Genomic DNA, 22,379 nt, shown 5'->3' on the forward strand with positions numbered 1-22,379 from the left:
ATACCGTATTTTTCGGAGCATAAGTCGCACCGGCCGAAAATGCACAATAAAGAAGCAAAAAAAACATATATAAAAGTCGCACTGGAGTATAAGTCGCATTTTTGGGGGGAATTTATTTGATAAAACCCAACACCAAGAATAGACATTTGAAAGGCAATTTAAAATAAATAAAGAATAGTGAACAACAGGCTGAATAAGTGTACGTTATATGACGCATAAATAACCAACTGAGAACGTGCCTGGTATGTTAATGTAATATATTATGGTAAGAGTCATTCAAATAACTATAACATATAGAACATGCTATACGTTTACCAAACAATCTGTCACTCTTAATCGTTAAATCCGATTAAATCTTATACGTCTAGTCTCTTACGTGAATGAGCTAAATAATATTGTTTGCTATTTCACGGTAATGTGTTAATAATTTCACACACAAGTCGCTCCTGAGTATAAGTCGCACCCCCGTCCAAACTATGAAAAAAACTGCGACTTATAGTCCGAAAAATACGGTATATATATATATATATATATATATATATATATATATATATATATATATATATATATATATATATATATATATATATATATATATATATATACATACATATATATTATTATATATAATAATAATAATAATAATATTAATAATAATAATAATAATGGATTAGATTTATATAGCGCTTTTCTAGACACTCAAAGCGCTTCACAGAGAAGTGAGAACCCATCATCCATTCACACCTGGTGGTGGTAAGCTACTTTCATAGCCACAGCTGCCCTGGGGTAGACTGACGGAAGCGCGGCTGCCAGTTTGTGCCTACGGCCCCTCCAACTCCCACATATCATTCATCATTCATTCACCAGTGTGAGCGCACTGGGAGCAAGGGTGAAGTGTCCTGCCCAAGGACACAACGGCAGCGATTTAGATGTCAAGAGCCGGGGAGCGAACCTGCAAGCCTCAGGTTTCTGGCACGGCCGCTCTACCCACTGCGCCATGCCCTAATGTTGGACGAGCAAGGGGCTGTTTTCCTTCTAGAAAAGTAATCTAATGTTTTGTGTGTATCCTTTTGCATGGTGATGTGTGTTACCGATAGTCTGCAACAAAATACGAACTAGGGGATCCTTCGATGCAACTTCAGACTGTCAACAACCTATGCATGTGAACGTACAGCTTTCGTGCGAGATTTTGTGCACTTCCAGAGAGGATAAGACTGGGAGGGACTATCAGTGAGGTGCGCAGGTTCGCAGAGTGGGGGGGACACAAGATTCAAGTACCCCAGCTTTATGATGGGGAACCCTGGAAATCGGTCTAGGGTGTTTATGTTAGTCTAATCTTCCAGGCAGTGTTTGGGCTCCACTGGGAAACATGGAAAGAGTCAAAATAAAAGCAAAATCAGAATTTGTAACAATCAAGATAAGTTAAGTTCAAATATGTTTTGCGAATGATAGTGGGTTGAACTATGCAGTTGTTTAACCAAAACAAACCAAAAACCATCACATTAACACTATGATAGCCTTTCCTTCCTCTCTAAAACATTTCTAGACCGCCTATACTGCAGCTTCTGGTATTCAGGCTCCTAAAGATCCCAAAAACTAATTTTAAAACCCGTTGAGACCTGGCATTCCAGGCTATAGCCCCCAGACTTGGAAACAACTTGCACGACCAGTCCCTTCGTGAGCTTGACTGTGTTGAGACTTTTTAAAAAATTTGAAGACTTCTCTTTTCAGTAAAGCTTTTAGTTAATGAACCTTTTAACTATCGTCTCAAATCTACTTTTTATGATGTTGCCCCTGTTGTTTTAATTGAATTGTTGTTTTAATTCACCTATGTTTTGTATAGCACTTTGTGATTTTATCTGTGAAAAGCGCTTTATATATAAAATGTACTTACTTACTTACTATACATAATTACTTTTTATTCTACTCAGCATATGAAGGGATATAATTAGCTCATTGGTCTAAGGAAGGTTGCTCATGCTATTCAGTTATGGTCCATTGAGCTCGGTTCGTATTGTCAAGTGTGCATACTATCATCTGGTATCATCTTGGCATAAGCCAAACGGAAAAGGGTACAAAGTAGGGTACACCCTAATTGGTCGCCATTCGATCAGATATATTTGTTTTTAAAATATGGCGCTGTTGAAATATTTATAATTTACTAAGGTGTGAAATGCACTTATTTTTGTAATTGTATGTAGAGTTATGTTTCTAATTAAATTGAATCACACACCTTGGATGTGTAATTCAATCAAATTGTGAGTCTACCTGTTTTTTGCTCACTAGGACAAAGCAAGTGAACTCTAATATAGTCTAGTTCTCTTGAGCTCAAATGTGAATGCTGTAAAGACAAAATACAATAACCATAACAAAGACCATTGTGAAAATTACTGCAGAAAGTGTAGGGATACCACATATGTAAAATAACCGCACATGTGCTGGAACCGCAGTGTATGTATGGGTGCTAAGCAAACGTGCACATGGAGTACCGAACACAAAGAAAATAAGTAAAAGTAAGTAAATGCTGAAAATGTTTCAAGTCCATTCTGATTCAGACTCAAAATAAAATGTATTGTTACAAACAATACTAGAGATTCACCTTGTCCAACATGTGGTCAACAAAAGGCCAATCAGTTGGGACCAAAACAAAGAGGATTCTGCCCTCCTGCATCCCAAAATACATTTGTATTTTTTTAAGGACATCAATAACAAGATTTTTAGTCTCAATATGCACAGTAAACAGATTCCATTTGGCCGATTTTTCCAAATTAATTGAACCAAAAGGATAAACAACCAGGTTAAATTAGACATAACCAGTTACATTTTAACACATTTCACCACTATCCAACTTTTAAGTTTTCTCACTGTACTTCTCCATTCAATGTAACAAGCTAAAATTGTTTCTTTGTAGCAGTTGCCTAACCCTAAAAAATTCAGTGGCATAAAAGTTTTGATCTTACATACAGAACCACACAAAAGTAAACGCAGACATGCTGCCAACCCCTTTGAGTGCAACATTAAGACCATGCGTGTTTTTACTACCATGCAATAGCTACCATTTATGACCTCTAAGCCACGATATAAAAAGTACAAATATTGCACTTACTTCCAATCACAGTAAAGTTAAAAAATATCTGAATGGAATTTCTGCTGTGGTCTATTTTGGGCTGGAATAAACAGTGAGATGTGGTGCATGAATAAACTGACTCTTAACATCTGTAGCCGTTGAGAGTGTACCATACCCGACTGAGTGAACAGCACTACAGTGTAGCTATTACTCACAAAGACCGGCTGAGTTTACAAGTACCAATATCAAGATCAAGTATCTCACTTACCCACTTCAAACAGACTATGCTGAGAGATGGGTCGCTCCTGTGTCACGTCACATGGAATAAAAGGACCAGGGTTTCAGCAAAACAAATTAAGAAGATTTTACATAACCATTAGGTAGCCTCCCATTATTTCCCAGTTTTAGTCTTTTGCAGCACGGCAGAAGACTTTCAAGGCATTGCTAGATAGTACAAAACAGTATCCACACTAAAGCTGCTGTGTTACGTCTACTTCCCTGCTCTGAACTTCTGAGCACAGATATGGGTTTCAGCTGACAGAACTGGGAGCTGAGCTGTTGACGTTGCTCCGACTCATTCTCTCTCCCTCTCCCACCCACTTTCCATCTTTCTCTTCTTGCCACACATGCCTTTGAATCATTCTCCATTTTTGGAATCCTGTTCCCATTGCAGCAACAATATTAAGAATAATATTGTTATTGCCATTAATTTACACTACACCCATTTTATGAAATTTGGCACTGCACTTAACCCGTTACAGTAGGGAACACAGAAAGCACAAACAATTATACATTGGAGAGACATTGAACAAAGGACCAAATTACTTACACCTCCAATACCATAGATGACACTGTGTCCTTCTCAAAAAAATCTTGCGACCAAGCATTAAAGTTCAGTTTGGTCATCCTCTGCATATGTTGATAAGGTTTGCGTTTTCGAACCCCAGGTTGTGTATGGTAACAGGATAGTTGGGTCAACTACTTAAACAGTGTGTAATAATAGCAGCACTAGATTGTATAACCCTCCAACATATTGAAACAAAAAACAGAAACGCAGCATGCAACAGTGTTTGTGAAAGAAACAAAGTGTACTACTAAGACTGGTGCCATAATGAAGGGTTATATATCCATCCATCCATTTTCTACCGCTTATTCCCTCCGGTTCCAACAGAAATGCCAAAAATATGTACCACTTGGTGGAAACAAGGTCTGTGTGTTGTCCAAAGGCAGCATTTGATCTGCTTTTCCTGGTACAACAACTTCTTAAAAGTAGTTTGCAGCCTGTACTCTACATTGGGTGAAACTGTGGTGTTCACATAGATTGAACCACAATGAATAACAATTAATGTACAGATTCTGCAATTAATGAAGTTTTAACATGGTAATCATGATATATATTAAGCCAATGTACTGTTGCACAGAAGTCCAGCCTCAGTCAGACTAAGCCAACAATAAGATTTTCTGTAATGGTAATTTCTCAGGTAAGACACTGACTGAAGTAGTGGGGCAGCTTTACACTGCCAAGGGACTTAAGTGGATGTACTGTACATTATAGAACATGTGCTTGTTGCGAGAGGCCAAGAAATAGAGAGGAAATTTTGCTTTGCAGTCTATTGCCTGTCTAACACCCAGACTCCTATCATAGACACAACACCCAAAGGAAACCCCTTGTCCTGGCACGGAATCTCAATGCTGGCACGCAAAAAGGCACACACTCCAAAACAAGCACATGTACTTCATTAGGGAACACCTTTCTGACCCACACAGGAAGAGGAATCCCTGAAGTCTAATCAGAGAAGTAGGTGAGACTCTTGATTGTACAAAATTCTGCTGTTGGCTACATGCAGTGAGTAAAGGGTGGAGGGTTCAGCTGCAGGACATCATCCAAGTGACATAGTAAGAGGTCACAAAGTGCAAATATTTGTATCTGAAACTCTCCAAACACTTGTCAGTCATTATCTCATTCTTTTGATATTATCAAACACAAAGATGTCGGTGCTTTAAGTTCACAGGTCATACTGATATCAAACACCACCAATCATCAGTTTGTCTACTAAATCAATGTGGCCACAGGAATGTAAAAGTCAGCAAGCTTTACATCCATCATTCATCCGACTCATCAATACAATAATATTTTAAAGCGCTAAAACACATAAACCTGAATATGTATTAGTGACAAACAGCCAATAGGCTGTTCCAAATAGGTACGCATTGGTTTGAAATAGAACAACCCTTAATGGAATACTTCAATCTCACATCTGAATAAACGTTATCATTATCCAATAATTTGAGTGATAAATGTAGAATCATTCTTTTTATGCGGACAAAAGACAAATGTTATAAAGCTGCTTGGCAACATTCTGAAGCAAATGTATCCTATGGATTTTAGATTTCCAAGGTATCCACTTCGTCAGTGTTCACAATTACATGTGCATTATGTCTCTCTGCCTCCAAGGTAAAGTAGTCATTACCTAAAGCCCCATCTCTAATCATGGGGTAAATCCTATTAGAGCCTGGTAAATTACATTGGCTAATTAATGGAAATGCAGTTGGCAGTGATTATAATAATCATAGTGGCGAGACTAAAGCATTTCCCCTCTTATGCTTGGACAGAGTGTAACTTTCTCTATGAACAAAATTGTCGGTTTGGCATCGATTTGCATGTCCACATGGTGTGCGCACAAAAGAGATGATGATCCTTGCTGTGGTAAACTTGAACTGTCCTTTGAGTGATTATGTTACATGATTACTTCTGGGTGCTCCTATGAATTACTTTGAATAGTAAATGTCAAAACTGATTATTTTCAATAACGACACAATTTTTTTTAATGGCCGATTAACACGAACACTTCCTTTTTGACCCTCGGGCCATGCCGTAGTGAGGGGAACTTGGCTGCAGTTCACTTGCTACTGATAAGCCACAAGCGAGCAGAAATGGACAAAAGAAAGTCAACCTTATGGAAATATCATGTTCAAAGCCATGGCAAGTTTTTCTCCCGACAAGGGACTATTTTTCGCCGTGAGAAGGGGCGACATCCCTGCAGCAAACGCATGCTGCACGCGCTGTTCAATGGTGGGTGATGCTTCACTTACGGTTACATAACATTTAGACTTTTACCGGGACTGCTTTTGTAAGTAAGATGACATAAAGCTAAAAAAAAAATTTAAGTCGGTCGGCAGTAGGTCGTAAGGACACTTTTTTATTGCAAACCGTCGATTTGACAATAAAACATGTCAAGACACTTTCTCAAACCAATCACGCACTTTTACGGCTGCAAAACAAAAGCGCTACGCTATACCTCCGGTTTAACTACGTTTAAGGTTTCTCCTTAATGTACGGGGTTCATATTAGCCGCCACATCTAACAAAATAAAGTTATATAGTGTATCGTAGCGTCCAGAAGAAAGCAAACAAAGTCTGACGCTCTTTTTAGCTTTTATGGCCAATGTTATGCTAACAACGGGCCCAATTGCAACAAGTATTTCCTCCATGCACACACACGTGCCTCCGTATTTTGCTCCTAGACACATAACATTTGTTCATTCTCCGCCAACATGGTGTGTTCACGGACCATGGGAAAAATGACCGTCATAACACACTAACATACACATTAACACCAGCCATATGCACGGGGTTGTCTGGAGCAGAGGCAGCGTTGATATAGATTTGTTGCCAATTGTTTTTTTTTTTACAGAAAAAGTGACTCAAAGGATTGAATAAATCTCTAAAAAAAAAAAAAAAAAAAAAATTCTAACAAGTACATTGTACAATAAGCAGTAAAAATAGAACAAAACGATATTATGTAAGAAAAATATATATGTCAATACTATACTTAATAATAACAGGTTTGTTTTAAATGTATATTTAATTTTTTTTGCCTTTTTAAAGAATATATGCATCATAGCAAATCAAGTGATGACTTCATATTGACCACGCCCCCACCGCCACAGGTATTTTGGCAATTTAGGAAACCCTGACATTAACAAAATAAAAATGTCTTACATTACGATCATGCTCTGTCAGAGATGTTTTGTAACATATACACATACATACATACACACACACACACACACGCACACACGCACACACACACATATATTCAAAGCTGATAGAACCAACAAAACATGGCAGTGGTTTAAGCAATTAAAGTAGGTTAGGAGTCGGACCTAAAAACCTGGTTGGTTTTAGGGTTGGTTGACCTAATAAGTCGAATGATAATGTTTTATGACATTTAGTTCTTTGATCAATTATTTGGGTTTTCATTTGACAACAGAGTTCTCATTTAAGTTTATTTGGTTTAAACCAAGAATTACACTGGGCAGTGTATTGCAACCAATCATTTCTTTCATTTCTGCATGGAGGCAAACTGCTTGGACAAAAATAAGAACACCACTTCACAAAAAACAATAACTGCACACAATCTTAGAACTGCATATTTAAAAGGCACATTCTCCTGCAACTTTTAATTGCTAGTTGGTCATAGATTACATATGAGAATCCATCTCTCAAAGACCTACACAGAAAACACCTATAAAGCTAAATATACTGTAACTGTAGTCATTATAAGTTTATAGTGAAATTCCTGTTGAAACTGCTCTGCCTTTACAACTTTCACCACCCCTTTAGTATTTGTATCTACTTACAAATGCTTGCCCTTTCCACATCCAAGACAAATACCTGGTTTTACGAAGCATTAACTCAGAGTAAACAGGCATTTAATCTAGTCATTTGTGCTGGCCGGCTTGTACTGGACTACTTTTTGGATCTTTTACAAAAGTGCTGATGGTGTGAATGGCGTTTTTGTTCTTGATTCAGACCGGGCAAGGTCAGAGGTCAGCCAACTGCTTGCTACACAGTACCTCCGCTGTCTGCCTGGGCTTGTGCCAGCTAGATACTGTCATTTTCTGAGAGTGGTCCAACTTTCCGCAGACTGACTCATGATAGCTTCATCATGAAAGCCAGTGATATTGTGTCCTGATCTCGGGGCTTGAAGACCATAAATCAATTGGAATGAATGAAAGTCCAGCATGGTTTCATTTCATAGTATAAAAACTCAAATTAAACTTTAAATGAGGATTGGTATTTTACTTTTAATACATCTTTTCACAAAGTTGCATGTATGTAAATGTTAAAAGAAGAACTCTACTTGAGAATAGGAATAGGGGAAAAAAATAACTGATGTAAAACTAAAATGAGTGGGCCTCGTTCTGTTTCCAGATGCTTCCATTCAAAAATATGTTTTTCATATTCCATTTGCTATGATAAGTGGCAACATGGGAACATCTATCTACAGAGTGGAACCTCACCACTACATTTTAAGTCTGACGTTTATCCCCTCAGTCGGAAAAAAAAAAAAGCATAAACCGCTTGAGGGGGACTTGGTGACTGCAAAGTGAACCTCAAAATAGTTCAAGTCCTCCATCTGGGCTTGTCTAGGTGTAAATTGTTTCTTTACAATGCTGTGAATCAAGATTTTACATCCTCCCCAAAGAATTGTACACATCAATGTCAGATGAAGTATGTCTAAGAAGTCAAATCAAAAATGACATGCACCTGCGGATAGGCTGATTGGGAACACTAAATTTACCCGAATCGTCGATCGGTGTTGGCCCTGCAATGAGGTGGCGACTTGTCCAGGGTGCATCCTGCATTCCGCCCGAGTGCAGCTGGGGATAAGGTGGTAGAAAATGGATGGATGGATGGTATTCCTATTCTTAACAGCCAGAAGCAGATGGGAGCCTGACTCCCCTGCCAGACCACCCTCTCCTTTAACCGTCACAGCAACATCTGGGAGTCATCTGCCTGGCTGAGAGTGGGCCCCCTGTGAACAGGTGTGAGTCTGCTCATGACCTTGTGACTTATTTCTTGACCTCTCCTCTCCTCTCATATAAACGGCTATGAACTCGCTGAACCTGATGGCACCACTGAACACCGACCTAATAGTCAGAACAGCCAAGGTCACATTACCTGTTATAGCAGAGTGAAAGTGATAGGAGAGTATTTACTAAGTTTGAAAGCCATAACTTTAAATAAAAAAATTATCATCAATAAAATAATTAATTCTTTATTAGCCATGAATGCTGCTTCTCCCCACTATTGATATACATATTTAGCACAAAGTTCGAGTATGAAACAGACCTGATGACTACATTCACAATGCAAACCAAAGTGGCCCAAATCGGATTTTTTCTAAATCAGATTTTTTCCAGCTGACTTTTAACACTACAAGTAAAAGGTGATCTGTATCTGTATAAACGCGCACAGGACCCAATGTGGCCTCGACGTCATTTGCATGCGCAGTTCTATAAGGTGATAAAAGAAGTTGACCAGATTCCGTAAATGAACAAGTAAGTCGCTACTACGACTACAAAATAAAATAAAGGTTGCCATTGTACATCTGGGGCCGTACTTATCAAGCTTCTTAGAATTACTCCTAAGAAGTCTGCTAAGAGTTGACTGTTCGCTGTTGCGAAAAAGCTAAGTAGCGCTCTATCTGTGTGCTTTTAATTGTTCTACAGCTTTCTTTATCACTTCTCAAACATTTTTAGTGGTACTATTTAACTTGCAAATCACCCGATCTCTGTCCCACCACCCTTTCCTCAGCTAGCTAGCTGCTAAGCTAGCGCGGAGAAAGGCAGCGCCGGTCAGTAAGAAGCTACTCCTACAGACCGCGACCACTTCCCTGAGGACAGCAGGAACTTCACTCGGTGACAGAAAACACTGTGAGTAATGGCTTCCTGCGCGTCTTGCACCATACTCACGGAGAGGTTGGCTCTGCTAGAGGGCCGTGTCCGCCAGTTAGAGCAGAGTAATGTCGTAACTTTAGATGTTGCGGACACATCTGCTAGCGTTAGCTGTAGCGAGCTAACTAGCCCAGCTTGTAGCAGTCCTAAGCGGCCTACAAGCTACGGTGTACCGGTTGAGACGCATAATAGATTTAGCTCTTTAGCTAGTCCTACACCCCAGTCTACCGGGCACCACACCTTAGTTATAGGGGACTCCATCACCCGAAACATAAAGCTTAGCAAACCAGCCACAATAAAGTGTATCCCCGGGGCCAGAGCACCTGACATTGAAGCTAATCTTAGGGAGCTAACTCGCAACAGGCCTAGTAAACACGTACGACAGGCTAATCGCACCACTAATTATGCAAATATAGTTGTACACGTTGGCTCCAATGACACTAGAATGAGACAGTCAGAGATTACAAAGAGAAACATAGCCAGGACTTGTGATCTCGCCAGAAAGATGTCCAGGCATCGAGTAATTGTCTCTGGCCCCCTGCCTGCGAGAGGCAATGATGAGAGATATAGCAGATTAGTCTCGCTTAACAAGTGGTTGCCTAGCTACTGTAGGCAGCAGGGACTAACGTTTATTGATAACTGGCCCTCTTTCTGGGGCAAACCAGGCTTGCTGATGAGAGACGGCCTTCACCCTAACCAGGAAGGCGCCATCATCCTGTCTAGAAACATAGACTACTATTTAAGTCTCACTTGACTGACTACACTAGAGCAAGCCCGGTCACAGGCAATTACAATGTCTGTTAGTCCGGGTGAGGAGTCAGTTAAGCTAGAACTAGCCAGCGCCAGGCTGGATAATCCATGTACGCATAGCAATTCTCTTAGAATAATACACAATTCACATAATGTTTTTTCTGTTGTGTCTGTGTCAGGGGTGGACATGCATTCTACTGAGGTGGCAAATTATGATATGTCCAGTCTATTGCAGCACCAAGCAAACAATCGGAAAATTCCCGTCATATCAATTCCTAGATATGGTCGAAACTATTTAAAGTGCACTACGCATAATAAACGCAACATTGTTAATATTGCCACTACGGATAATCTTAACAAAAACTCGTCAAAACAGCCCAATACCTATAATATGGGCTTTTTAAACATAAGATCATTGTCTCCCAAGGCGTTATTGGTTAATGAGGTCATTAGAGACAACAATCTTAACGTCATTGGTCTTAGCGAAACCTGGCTCAAACCGGACGAATTTTTTGCGCTCAATGAGGCATCTCCTCCTAACTATACGAATGCGCATGTTGCCCGCCCTCTTAAAAGGGGAGGGGGTGTCGCACTAATATACAATGAAAATTTCAACCTTACCCCTAACCTAAATAATAAATATAAATCGTTTGAGGTGCTTACTATGAGGTCTGTCACACCGCTACCTCTCGACCTGGCTGTTATCTACCGCCCCCCTGGGCCCTATTCGGACTTTATCAGTGAATTCTCAGAGTTCGTTGCTGATCTAGTGACGCACGCCGACAATATAATCATAATGGGGGACTTTAATATCCATATGAATACCCCATCGGACCCTCAGTGCGTGGCGCTCCAAACCATAATTGATAGCTGTGGTCTTACACAAATAATACATGAACCCACGCATCGCAACGGTAATACAATAGATCTAGTGCTTGTCAGGGGTGTCACCACCTCCAAAGTTATGATACTTCCATATACTAAAGTAATGTCCGATCATTACCTTATAAAATTTGAAGTTTTGACTCTTTGTCAACAAGCTAATAATAATAATAACTGCTATAGCGGCCGCAACATTAATGCTGCCACAACGATGACTCTTGCTGACCTACTGCCTTCGGTAATAGCACCATTCCCAAATTATGTCGGCTCTATTGATAAACTCACTAACAACTTTGACGATGCCTTGCGCGAAATTATTGATAGTATAGCACCGCTAAAGCAAAAAAGGGCCCCTAAAAGGCGCACCCCATGGTTTACAGAAGAAATTAGAGCTCATAAATTATCATGTAGAAAACTGGAACGCAAATGGCGCGCGACTAAACTTGAGGTTTTCCATCAAGCATGGAGTGATAGTTTAATAACTTATAAACGCATGCTTACCATAGCTAAATCTAAATACTACTCAAATCTCATCCGCCTCAACAAAAACGATCCTAAATTTCTGTTTAGTACAGTAGCATCGCTAACCCAACAAGGGACTCCTCCCAGTAGCTCCACCCACTCGGCAGATGATTTTATGAATTTCTTTAATAAGAAAATTGAACTCATTAGAAAGGAGATTAAAGACAACGCATCCCAGCTACAACTGGGCTCTATTAACACAAATACGACTGTATATACGACGGACACTGCCCTCCAAAATAGTCTCTCTATTTTTGATGAAATAACATTAGAGGAATTATTACAGCGTGTAAGTGGGATAAAACAAACAACATGTTTACTTGACCCACTTCCTGGGAAACTTATCAAGGAACTGTTTGTATTATTAGGTCCATCAGTGTTAAATATTATAAACTTATCACTTTCCTCCGGCACTGTTCCCCTAGCATTCAAAAAAGCGGTTATTCATCCTCTGCTCAAAAGACCTAACCTCGATCCTGACCTCATGGTAAACTACCGACCGGTCTCCCACCTTCCGTTTATTTCCAAAATTCTCGAAAAAACTGTTGCACAGCAGCTAAATGAACACTTAGTGACTAACAATCTCTGTGAACCTTTTCAATCCGGTTTCAGGGCAAATCACTCTACGGAGACAGCCCTCGCAAAAATGACTAATGATCTATTGCTAACGATGGATTCTGATGCGTCATCTATGTTGCTGCTTCTTGATCTTAGCGGCGCTTTCGATACCGTCGATCATAATATTTTATTAGAGCGTATCAAAACACGTATTGGTATGTCAGACTTAGCCTTGTCTTGGTTTAACTCTTATCTTACTGACAGGATGCAGTGCGTCTCCCATAACAATGTGACCTCGGACTATGTCAAGGTAACGTGCGGAGTTCCCCAGGGTTCGGTTCTTGGCCCTGCACTCTTTAGTATTTACATGCTGCCGCTGGGTGACATCATACGCAAGTACGGTGTTAGCTTTCACTGTTATGCTGATGACACTCAACTCTACATGCCCCTAAAGCTGACCAACACGCCGGACTGTAGTCAGCTGGAGGCGTGTCTTAATGAAATTAAACAATGGATGTCCGCTAACTTTTTGCAACTCAACGCTAAGAAAACGGAAATGCTGATTATCGGTCCTGCTAGACACCAACATCTATTTAATAATACCACCTTAACATTTGACAACCAAACAATTAAACAAGGAGACTCGGTAAAGAATCTGGGTATTATCTTCGACCCAACTCTCTCGTTTGAGTCACACATTAAGAGTGTTACTAAAACGGCCTTCTTTCATCTCCGTAATATCGCTAAAATTCGTTCCATCTTGTCCACTAGCGACGCTGAGATCATTATTCATGCGTTCGTTACGTCTCGTCTCGATTACTGTAACGTATTATTTTCGGGCCTCCCTATGTCTAGCATTAAAAGATTACAGTTGGTACAAAATGCGGCTGCAAGGCTTTTGACAAAAACAAGAAAGTTTGATCATATTACGCCTATACTGGCTCACTTGCACTGGCTTCCTGTGCACTTAAGATGCGACTTTAAGGTTTTACTACTTACGTATAAAATATTACACGGTTTAGCTCCAGCCTATCTCGCCGATTGTATTGTACCATATGTCCCGACAAGAAATCTGCGTTCAAAGAACTCCGGCTTATTAGTGATTCCCAGAGCCAAAAAAAAGTCTGCGGGCTATAGAGCGTTTTCTATTCGGGCTCCAGTACTCTGGAATGCCCTCCCGGTAACAGTTAGAGATGCTACCTCAGTAGAAGCATTTAAGTCCCATCTTAAAACTCATTTGTATAATCTAGCCTTTAAATAGACCCCCCCTTTTTTAGACCAGTTGATCTGCCGTTTCTTTTCTTCTCTCCTCTTCTCCCCTGTCCCTTGCGAGGGGGAGTTGCATAGGTCCGGTGGCCATGGATGAAGTGCTGGCTGTCCAGAGCCGGGACCCCGGGTGGACCACTAGCCTGTGCATCGGTTGGGGACATCTCTGCGCTGCTGACCCGTCTCCGCTCGGGATGGTTTCCTGTTGGCCCCGCTGTGGACTGGACTCCCGCTGATGTGTTGGATCCACTGTGGACTGGACTTTCACAATGTTATGTCAGACCCACTCGACATCCGTTGCTTTCGGTCTCCCCTAGAGGGGGGGGGTTACCCACATATGCGGTCCTCTCCAAGGTTTCTCATAGTCATTCACCGACGTCCCACTGGGGTGAGTTTTTCCTTGCCCGTATGTGGGCTCTGTACCGAGGATGTCGTTGTGGCTTGTACAGCCCTTTGAGACACTTGTGATTTAGGGCTATATAAATAAACATTGATTGATTGATTGATGTATATAGTGTAATATGTTTGGGAGAGTTCTAATAATTCTATGGCTCTTAAGGATAGGATAGGATAGGATAAGACTTTATTGTCATTGCACAAGTACAACGAAAAGTAGAGGAGACATCAGCGTAGATGTACTTTAGTTTTATTTTTCAACTCATTTACAGTCGCGATCAAAAGTTTACATACACTTGTAAAGAACAATGTCATGGCTGTCTTGAGTTTCCAATAATTTCTACAACTCTTAATTTCTTGTGATAGAGTGATTAGAGCACATACTTGTTTGTCACAAAAAACATTCATGAAGTTTGGTTCTTTTATGAATTTATTATGGGTCTACTGAAAATGTGACCAAATCTGCTGGGTCAAAAGTATACATACAGCAATGTTAATATTTGGTTACATGTCCCTTGGCAAGTTTCACTGCAAGAACTACATAACTTTCCTCCAAAAGGTCTTGTCCATGTGATGTCAGATGAAACAAAAATTGAGCTGTTTGGCCACAATACCCAGCAATATGTTTGGAGGAGAAAAGGCGAGGCCTTTTATTCTACCTTCTAGGTCAGACCTGGGCATTCTGCGGCCCGCGGGCCGCATCCGGGCCTTTGTGCGTCCCTGTCCGGCCCGCGTGAGGCCAATTATAAATTACAAAGTACATTTTAAAAAGTATCCATGTCGAGTGTGCAATACAACGGTGCTGCTTTTGTTTTGAAAATCGTTATTTGTATTACTTCCGTGTGGACGTATGCGTGTGCGTGATTGTGAGTGAACGTGAACAGCTGCAATCACAAATTACAAAATAAAGTTGAAAAAACATCTATGTTGTGCGCGCAATACAACTGTGCAGCTTTTATTTTGAAAAGTATTATTTATGGGCGTGTCTCCGTGTGTAACCTGCGAGTGAAGGTGCACATGCAGCGACAAGTGATGCACGGTTTACACCCGAGACGCTAAAAAGAGAAAAGTTGATGACGAATGGCGTGTTTTCAACAAGACATGGACTGCCAAGCAACGTTCCCTCTAAGGTGCGTGCCTGCACAATTGCGCACTGCTCAAGGGTCCGCTATGCGCAGCAAATATATGCCGCGCACCAAATCAAATCCCATCTGAATTCTAAACAAAATAAACATATTTATTCTATGTAATTTTGCAATGCAACTTTGAGTGACAGTGACAACAAGCGGCCCTAACGGTGTTCGTCAACACCGTTCAATTGAACACCGTTCAATTATTGTAACGTCTATCGAGATGCTTCGAGGCCAGGAATTATATCGATCACTTTATTGAGCAAAACTGTTTATATTCGGACATAACCACACCAAAAACATGAGTAAAACAATTCTATCTCGAAAAACTAGTAATTTTCTGCCGTACAAACCAGGCCAAAACCAACTTGTCATGTGTCACCAACACGCATACCACTAAACCACTGGTGCGTTTATGGCCACACAAAAAGTCGGACAACTCAAACACCACACAAAGTTACACTATGACTCCTCAGTCATACGTGTGCTTATTTTACTGTCATTTATTATTAATGTTAATTTATTTATATTAGTCATGGAATGCTGTTACACACACTACGTTGAAGTATTACTAATTATTATTAGTATTATTAATATTATTTATCTTACGGTATATATCAAAAATAATATTGAGCAAAATTTAATTGAAATATTGTCGATGTGGCCCTCCAGCAGTGCTCGGGTTGCTCATGCGGCCCCCGGTAAAAATTAATTGCCCACCCCTGTTCTAGGTCCTTAAAGCACTTTGACAGTATTTCTACATTCACGTATTCACACACACATTCACACACTGATGGCAGAAGCTGTCATGCGAGGCGCTAACATTGACCCATCAGGAGCAAGGGTGAAGTGTCTTGCTCAAGGACACAACAAATGTGACTAGGATGATGTAAGCTGGGATCGAACCAGGAACCCTCAAATTGCTGGCACGGCCGCTCTACCACCGGAGCCACGTCGTATCCCTGTCGTAATATATATTGCAGCCTTTTGCGATAACAATATACTGTGTGGGGTGCTGCAGAGCGTAGTTGTGTGGCTCCAAACAACCTTGCACAAAATAACTTTGAAACCCAACATAAAGATCTCCGACTGACTATGAAAGATGTCTAAAGCGGTTGTGACATATTTTACGTGAAAACGCGGTCACCAAAAGCAGAAAACAAGTACCTCCAAGTTGAGCGAGACTAGCAACATGGCGGAGCTAGCAGCTGTATGTTGAGTTTGGAGGATTTGGAGGCAAACTTGATAAAATGGATGGGTGTTTGGAAAAGATGGCCAACTGTGTCAATGCTTTGGAAAATAGTGTGGCGCGGACTAAAACAAATGTTGCCGCTAATATAGGGCTGGGCGATATATCGATATACGTGATATATCGTGGGTTTGCGATATGGAAAATGACTATATCGTGATATTCGAGTATGCGTTCTCACGTAGTTGCTTTTAGCTGCTGGCATTACACTACAGGCTCTCCTCGCTCTTTCCTGTGTCTCCTTCTCACAGACAACCGTAATTTGTCAAGTGTGGGGCGAAAGCGTTGCTATAAAAAGTAGCATTACTGCTAATATGTAGCATCATTTGAAAAGTCACCTGCTAGAGAATGAAGAGTGCTTACTCCGCATGTCAACATCTCCGTTCGGTGCCACACGCCCACACCATCAAAATTACGAGGCAAACATTTCCACATCAACACCTTATGAAAAAAATAGTGATTTTTTTAGTTGTGATTTCCTTCTCTGCATGAAAGTTTTAAAGTAGCATATATTAATGCAGTATGAAGAAGAATGTTTTAATGTAGACATATAGAATCATCATACTGCTGTGATTATATGCATCAAGTGTTCATTCAAGGCTAAGGCAAAATATCGAGATATATATCGTGTATCGCGATATGGCCTTAAAATATCGAGATATTAAAAAAAGGCCATATCGCCCAGCCCTACGCTAATACTACATGGATGGAAGAGGCTGAAAAGTGACTGCTGACGACAGAAGAGCAGTTGGATAAAACTGTGAACTGTCAACTCTTGCAAGTCATGAAACGTATTGCCTATTTGGAAACTAAAACAGATGACCTGGAAAATTGCAGTAGACGTAATAATCTACAACTGTTTGGACTTTGGGAGGGCGCAGAGGGGAACGGCCCGATGTTAGATTATATTTAAGGGGCTTCTACCGGGCCTGCTACAGCTAGATGCTAATCGACCCTTTACCCGAACCCTGGCACCACCCCAACCTGGTCAGAACAGAGCAGTCATTATCTGATTCCTGCAATATCAAGACCGAGAGTTGGTCCTCCGTTCGACTAAACAACGCGAGATCACCCACAGTGGCGACATGCTCTTCTTTGCGAGGGCCTCTATGAAGGAACCATGAGACAACACAACAACTTCAACATTATCAGAAAGTTTTTTGCCAAGAAAGAAAGATTTCGTGGATTCACCTAAAATCCCTGCAAGATGAGAGTCCTCCACAAAGGGAAGATACACTTATTACTCTCTTCAAAAGCTGTTGAGGATTTCCACCATGAAAGTGAACATTCAAATTAGTCATAACACTGAGGTGAGAGCCTGGTGCCACATCAACAAAGTGTGGTTTAAAAAATACGAATAGTAAGCGTTAATTGTCAGTGATGGGCAAGCTATTTGGAAAATATAGTAGGCTAAGCTACAAGTTACTCTCGATTAAATGAAGCTAAGCTACAGGGGAAGCTAGCCCTGAAGAATTGTAGCAAGCTACACAACAGAAAGTAGCTTGCTACATCAAAGCTACATTTGACGCCATTTCAATCTATGGGCCCACATGTATAACATCAATGTTAATGTAACTGAGAGTGTACAAATGGACCCAATATGGGTGCATTACTATCAACTATCTGTCATTTAGCTGGGGACACCCTACAACTACCTCCTAGGGTGCCCGCCCCTCGCTTTATGTATTTATTTAGTTTGCCTTTTCTTTGGCCCACCCCTATACTGTTAATAATTTTCTCTACCTACAGTAAAAAACAGCATCTATCTACTGTATATCTTGACAAAAAAACAATGACTTGTGTGTTGTTTGGGAACTGATAGTAATGGTTATGTGCAATAAAACTTTTCATGAACTCAACTCACCTAAATGTGTGTTCCTAAATTTGTGTTGGAAGCCTTAGATGAAGAGAGCAGTTGTGATTTTGGTTTACAGAGTAAACAACTAAAAACTAAGGTTTTGGTCTTTGTTTTCTCTAAACGCATACATTTGTCTAAATATGGCCAAGGACTCGCATTATTGCGGGTTTCCTACACATCATCTTCATTAGTAAAGGAAAAATCTAATCTGCGGGAGAGAATCCCTCTGCCGTTTTCAAGTATGTTTTTTTTTTTTTTGGAGTCGTCAGCTTGAATCATCCATTGCGTGACTGTTATGATTTTGCTAACTACTTTCGATGACCCGCCTTATCTTGCCTCGGATTGGCCAGTCCGTAATGTTTCGCCCTAACCTTAGCCAATTCTGCTCAGCTCGGCCTCCGCCGCCTGTGCTACACCATGCTCGGCCTCCGCCGCCTGTGCTACGCCATGCTCGGCCTTTGTTTAATCAATAAATCCCCTTTTTACTGCACGCTGCCACCTCGTTCGTCTGCATTTTTAAAATCACTACAACCTCCGACGTCTTCCACGACGCACCGTTTGACACAATTATTTGTTAGATTACTCCACATTCCACAAAGCAATGGTTTATGTTAAGCAGGGGTCCCCAAATCCGGCCCGCGGACCGAATCAGGCCCGCCAGCGTCCAAAATCAGGCCCGCGTGAAGTCCCAAGTATTAAAAAAAAAAAAAAAATAATTATTATATTTTTTTTCTGTCTTTTCTTATCCACTTTGTACCGCTTGCTACTCACGGTGTCTCCTAGCTGCTCAGGCAAATCATATTGTCTAAAAATGCATTCTCATCGATAACGTGACATCATCGCGCCACGTGCGCTGTATATATATATATATATATATATATATATATATATATATATATATATATATATATATATATATATATATATATATATTAGGGGTATGGGAAAAAATCGATTCGAATTCGAATCGCGATTCTCACGTTGTGCGATTCAGAATCGATTCTCATTCTTTTTTAAATCTTTTTTTTTTTTATTGATTTTTTTTAATTAATCAATCCAACAAAACAATACACAGCAATACCATTACAATGCAATCCAATTCCAAAACCAAACCCGACCCAGCAACACTCAGAACTGCAATAAACAGAGCAATTGAGAGGAGACACAAACACGACACAGAACAAACCAAAAGTAGTGAAACAAAAATGAATATTATCAACAACAGTATCAATATTAGTTACAATTTCAACATAACAGTGATTAAAAATCCCTCATTGACATTATCATTAGACATTTATAAAAATTTAAAAAAAAGAACAATAGTATCACAGTGGCTTACACTTGCATCGCATCTCATGAGCTTGACAACACACTGTGTCCAATATTTTCACAAAGATAAAATAAGTCATATTTTTGGTTCTGGTACATCCTTTTACAATTATAAAAGCTTTTTACAAAAATCTACTACTCTGCTTGCATGTCAGCTAGGGTTGGGTATCGTTTTAATTCGAACGATTCCAATTCCGATTCAGATTCTTTGTTTCGATTCCGATTCCTGACGATTCTCGATTCCGATTCTTTTAAGAGACAGGGTCAAAAAAAAGTTTAGGATATTTTAAATGAGCTAGCTAACCTACAGTCTTTCTGAATGAAATAGTCTGACATTCTCCATCAAATTTTAATTCTATTAACTTTTTATGAACTTTACTATAAATTCCTCACAGGGCTGTTTTCAACTAGAATATAAATATCAAATCTATGAACTTATAAATATAAATATTATAAATTATGAATACATTTTCCCAGGGGTACACTTTCCTCAAGAGAGCTTTATTTTTGAAAACCTCATGAAAACACATTTACACACAAGTGTATGATGCTGCAGGAAACCTCATGAAAACACATTTACACACACAAGTGTATGATGCTGCAGGTACTTAAAAATGTTACCGTGCTCCCACTGATGGGCTAACCTGGTGCAGAAAAGCAAATAAACAATAAGAAACAACTTGCAAAACCCAGTCCAGATTAGCAGCAGGTACAGTATAAAATCAGAGACAGTTCTTGTTTAGGAAAATGACCATATCCGCCTTCTCAGGCAGGATGCGTGAGCGTTCTGGACAGATAGTGTCTCCTGCTGTGGAAAATACACGTTCGCTGGGTGTGGAAGAAGCTTGAACGCATAAATAGGAGAAAGCGAGATATGACAGCAAAGGATAAGTCTTTTGTTGGTTCAACCACCATGCAGCAGGGTCGTCAGACATAAGTATCGGTGGAACGTCCTGGTACATCTGCAGCTCTCTCTCCACTCAGTTCTTGATGGACATGGAGCTGTTATTTCGCGGTTATTTAATTTTTTTTTTGTAAAGTAAAGCCACACTTTCGACTGCCGACGCCCGCTATCCATGCTTGAGCTTGACTGACTCGCTCGGCTATGCTAACACTTCCGGCGGTGGGCGCTTCTTCGTTGGTGTTCAGCGTCTTCTTCTTCCGGTTCGGCGGACATATTTTTTTCCGGTCGGCGGACTGGTATCGAAAATTTGAACGATTCCGGGAGAATCGGAAAGTTAGTCCCGGTTCCAATCGATACTCGATACTCGATACCCAACCCTAATGTCAGCAGACTGGGGTAGATTCTGCTGAAATCCTATGTATTGAATGAATAGAGAATCGCTTTGAATTGAAAAAAAAAATCGATTTTCAATTGAATCGTGACCCCAAGAATCGATATTGAATCGAATCGTAGGACAGCCAAAGATTCACAGCCCTAATATGTATATATATTTATATATATATATATATATATATACTGTATATACACACACACACATCTAATATATATATATATATATATATATATATACATATATACATATATATATATATATATATACATATATACATATATATATACATATATATATACATATATATATATATATATATATATATATATATATATATATATATATATATATATATATATATATATATATATATATATATATATATATATATACAGCCCGGCCCCAGGCCAAATTGTTTTAACCCAATGCGGCCCCCGAGTCAAAAAGTTTGGGGACCCCTGATGTAAAGGATCATTTTTGTCTTGTATATAATACCTAATGGAGAATAGGAAAACTTCTGATCTTTAAAATATACAGGTGACTAGTTGGAATGTGAGGAGGCTGAGACAACTAAGCAGGTTAAAAACAGAGTTAAATGTCTTAAATCCAAAATAGCGCTTCTACAAGAATCCCACTTCACACTCTCAGACATTAAACTGGTCCAAAATCGTTGGCCTGGCCTGGTGATACATGCATCATATAACAGATATGCTAGAGGCGTTCTTATTCTGATTCATTAAGATATACCATTTTAAGTAACCAAAACAATACAAGATCAGGCCAGTAGATATGCAATTGTCCAAGGCAGCCTACTCTCACTCAAACTGAATTTATATACCGTATTTCCTTGAATAGCCGCAGGGGCGTTAATTAATTTAAAACCTCCTGTCACTCCTGCGTTTACCGGAAACCGGCGGGATGGCCGTGCATGCGGTAATTATTTTAAACCCTCTTCTCACTCCGGCGTTTACCAAAAGGAATCCATAAAATTTAGGTGTGCGCTTTGAGTGTGATGTAAGCATACCATCATGAAAAGCACATTTAATTAAAAAAAACGTTATTATGGTCTTACCTGTACTTATAAATGGAGTCCATTTGCAGCTCCTTCTGACCAAAAGCATCGATAACTTGTTTATAGAAGTCTTCATTATTTTCTTTTTTCCGTTTTAAAAGTCTCTGTCTCGATGGAGATATTCCTTTAATTATTACCTCCTGCTTCGATTGAAAGTCCAGTTTAGAAAACTGTTTTATTTTAGATACCGGTATGTAATCCTCCATGTTAGAAGGAAGAAAAAAAAATCTCTTGCTGCGTGTGTTCACTTCTTCTGCAG

General features: G+C 39.8%; 1 protein-coding gene across 6 annotated transcripts in view; it reads right to left on the reverse strand.

Moving 5' to 3' along the window:
* LOC133646430 (disheveled-associated activator of morphogenesis 2-like) overlaps positions 1-22,379 on the reverse strand; it is a 178,961-nt gene that overhangs the window by 123,849 nt on the left and 32,733 nt on the right. The window contains exon 1 of one of the 6 annotated variants that reach the window (XM_062041771.1): positions 3,340-3,560. The exons of 4 other annotated variants lie outside the window; for them this stretch is intronic. The gene's annotated coding sequence lies outside the window, so the exon portion shown is untranslated. Of the gene's footprint in view, positions 1-3,335; positions 3,561-22,379 lie in introns of those variants that run through there. One more of the 6 variants, XM_062041769.1, reaches the window with a different exon arrangement.

The sequence above is a fragment of the Entelurus aequoreus genome, linkage group LG03 (genome assembly GCF_033978785.1).
Source record: "Entelurus aequoreus isolate RoL-2023_Sb linkage group LG03, RoL_Eaeq_v1.1, whole genome shotgun sequence".
Taxonomy (NCBI): Eukaryota; Metazoa; Chordata; class Actinopteri; order Syngnathiformes; family Syngnathidae; genus Entelurus; species Entelurus aequoreus.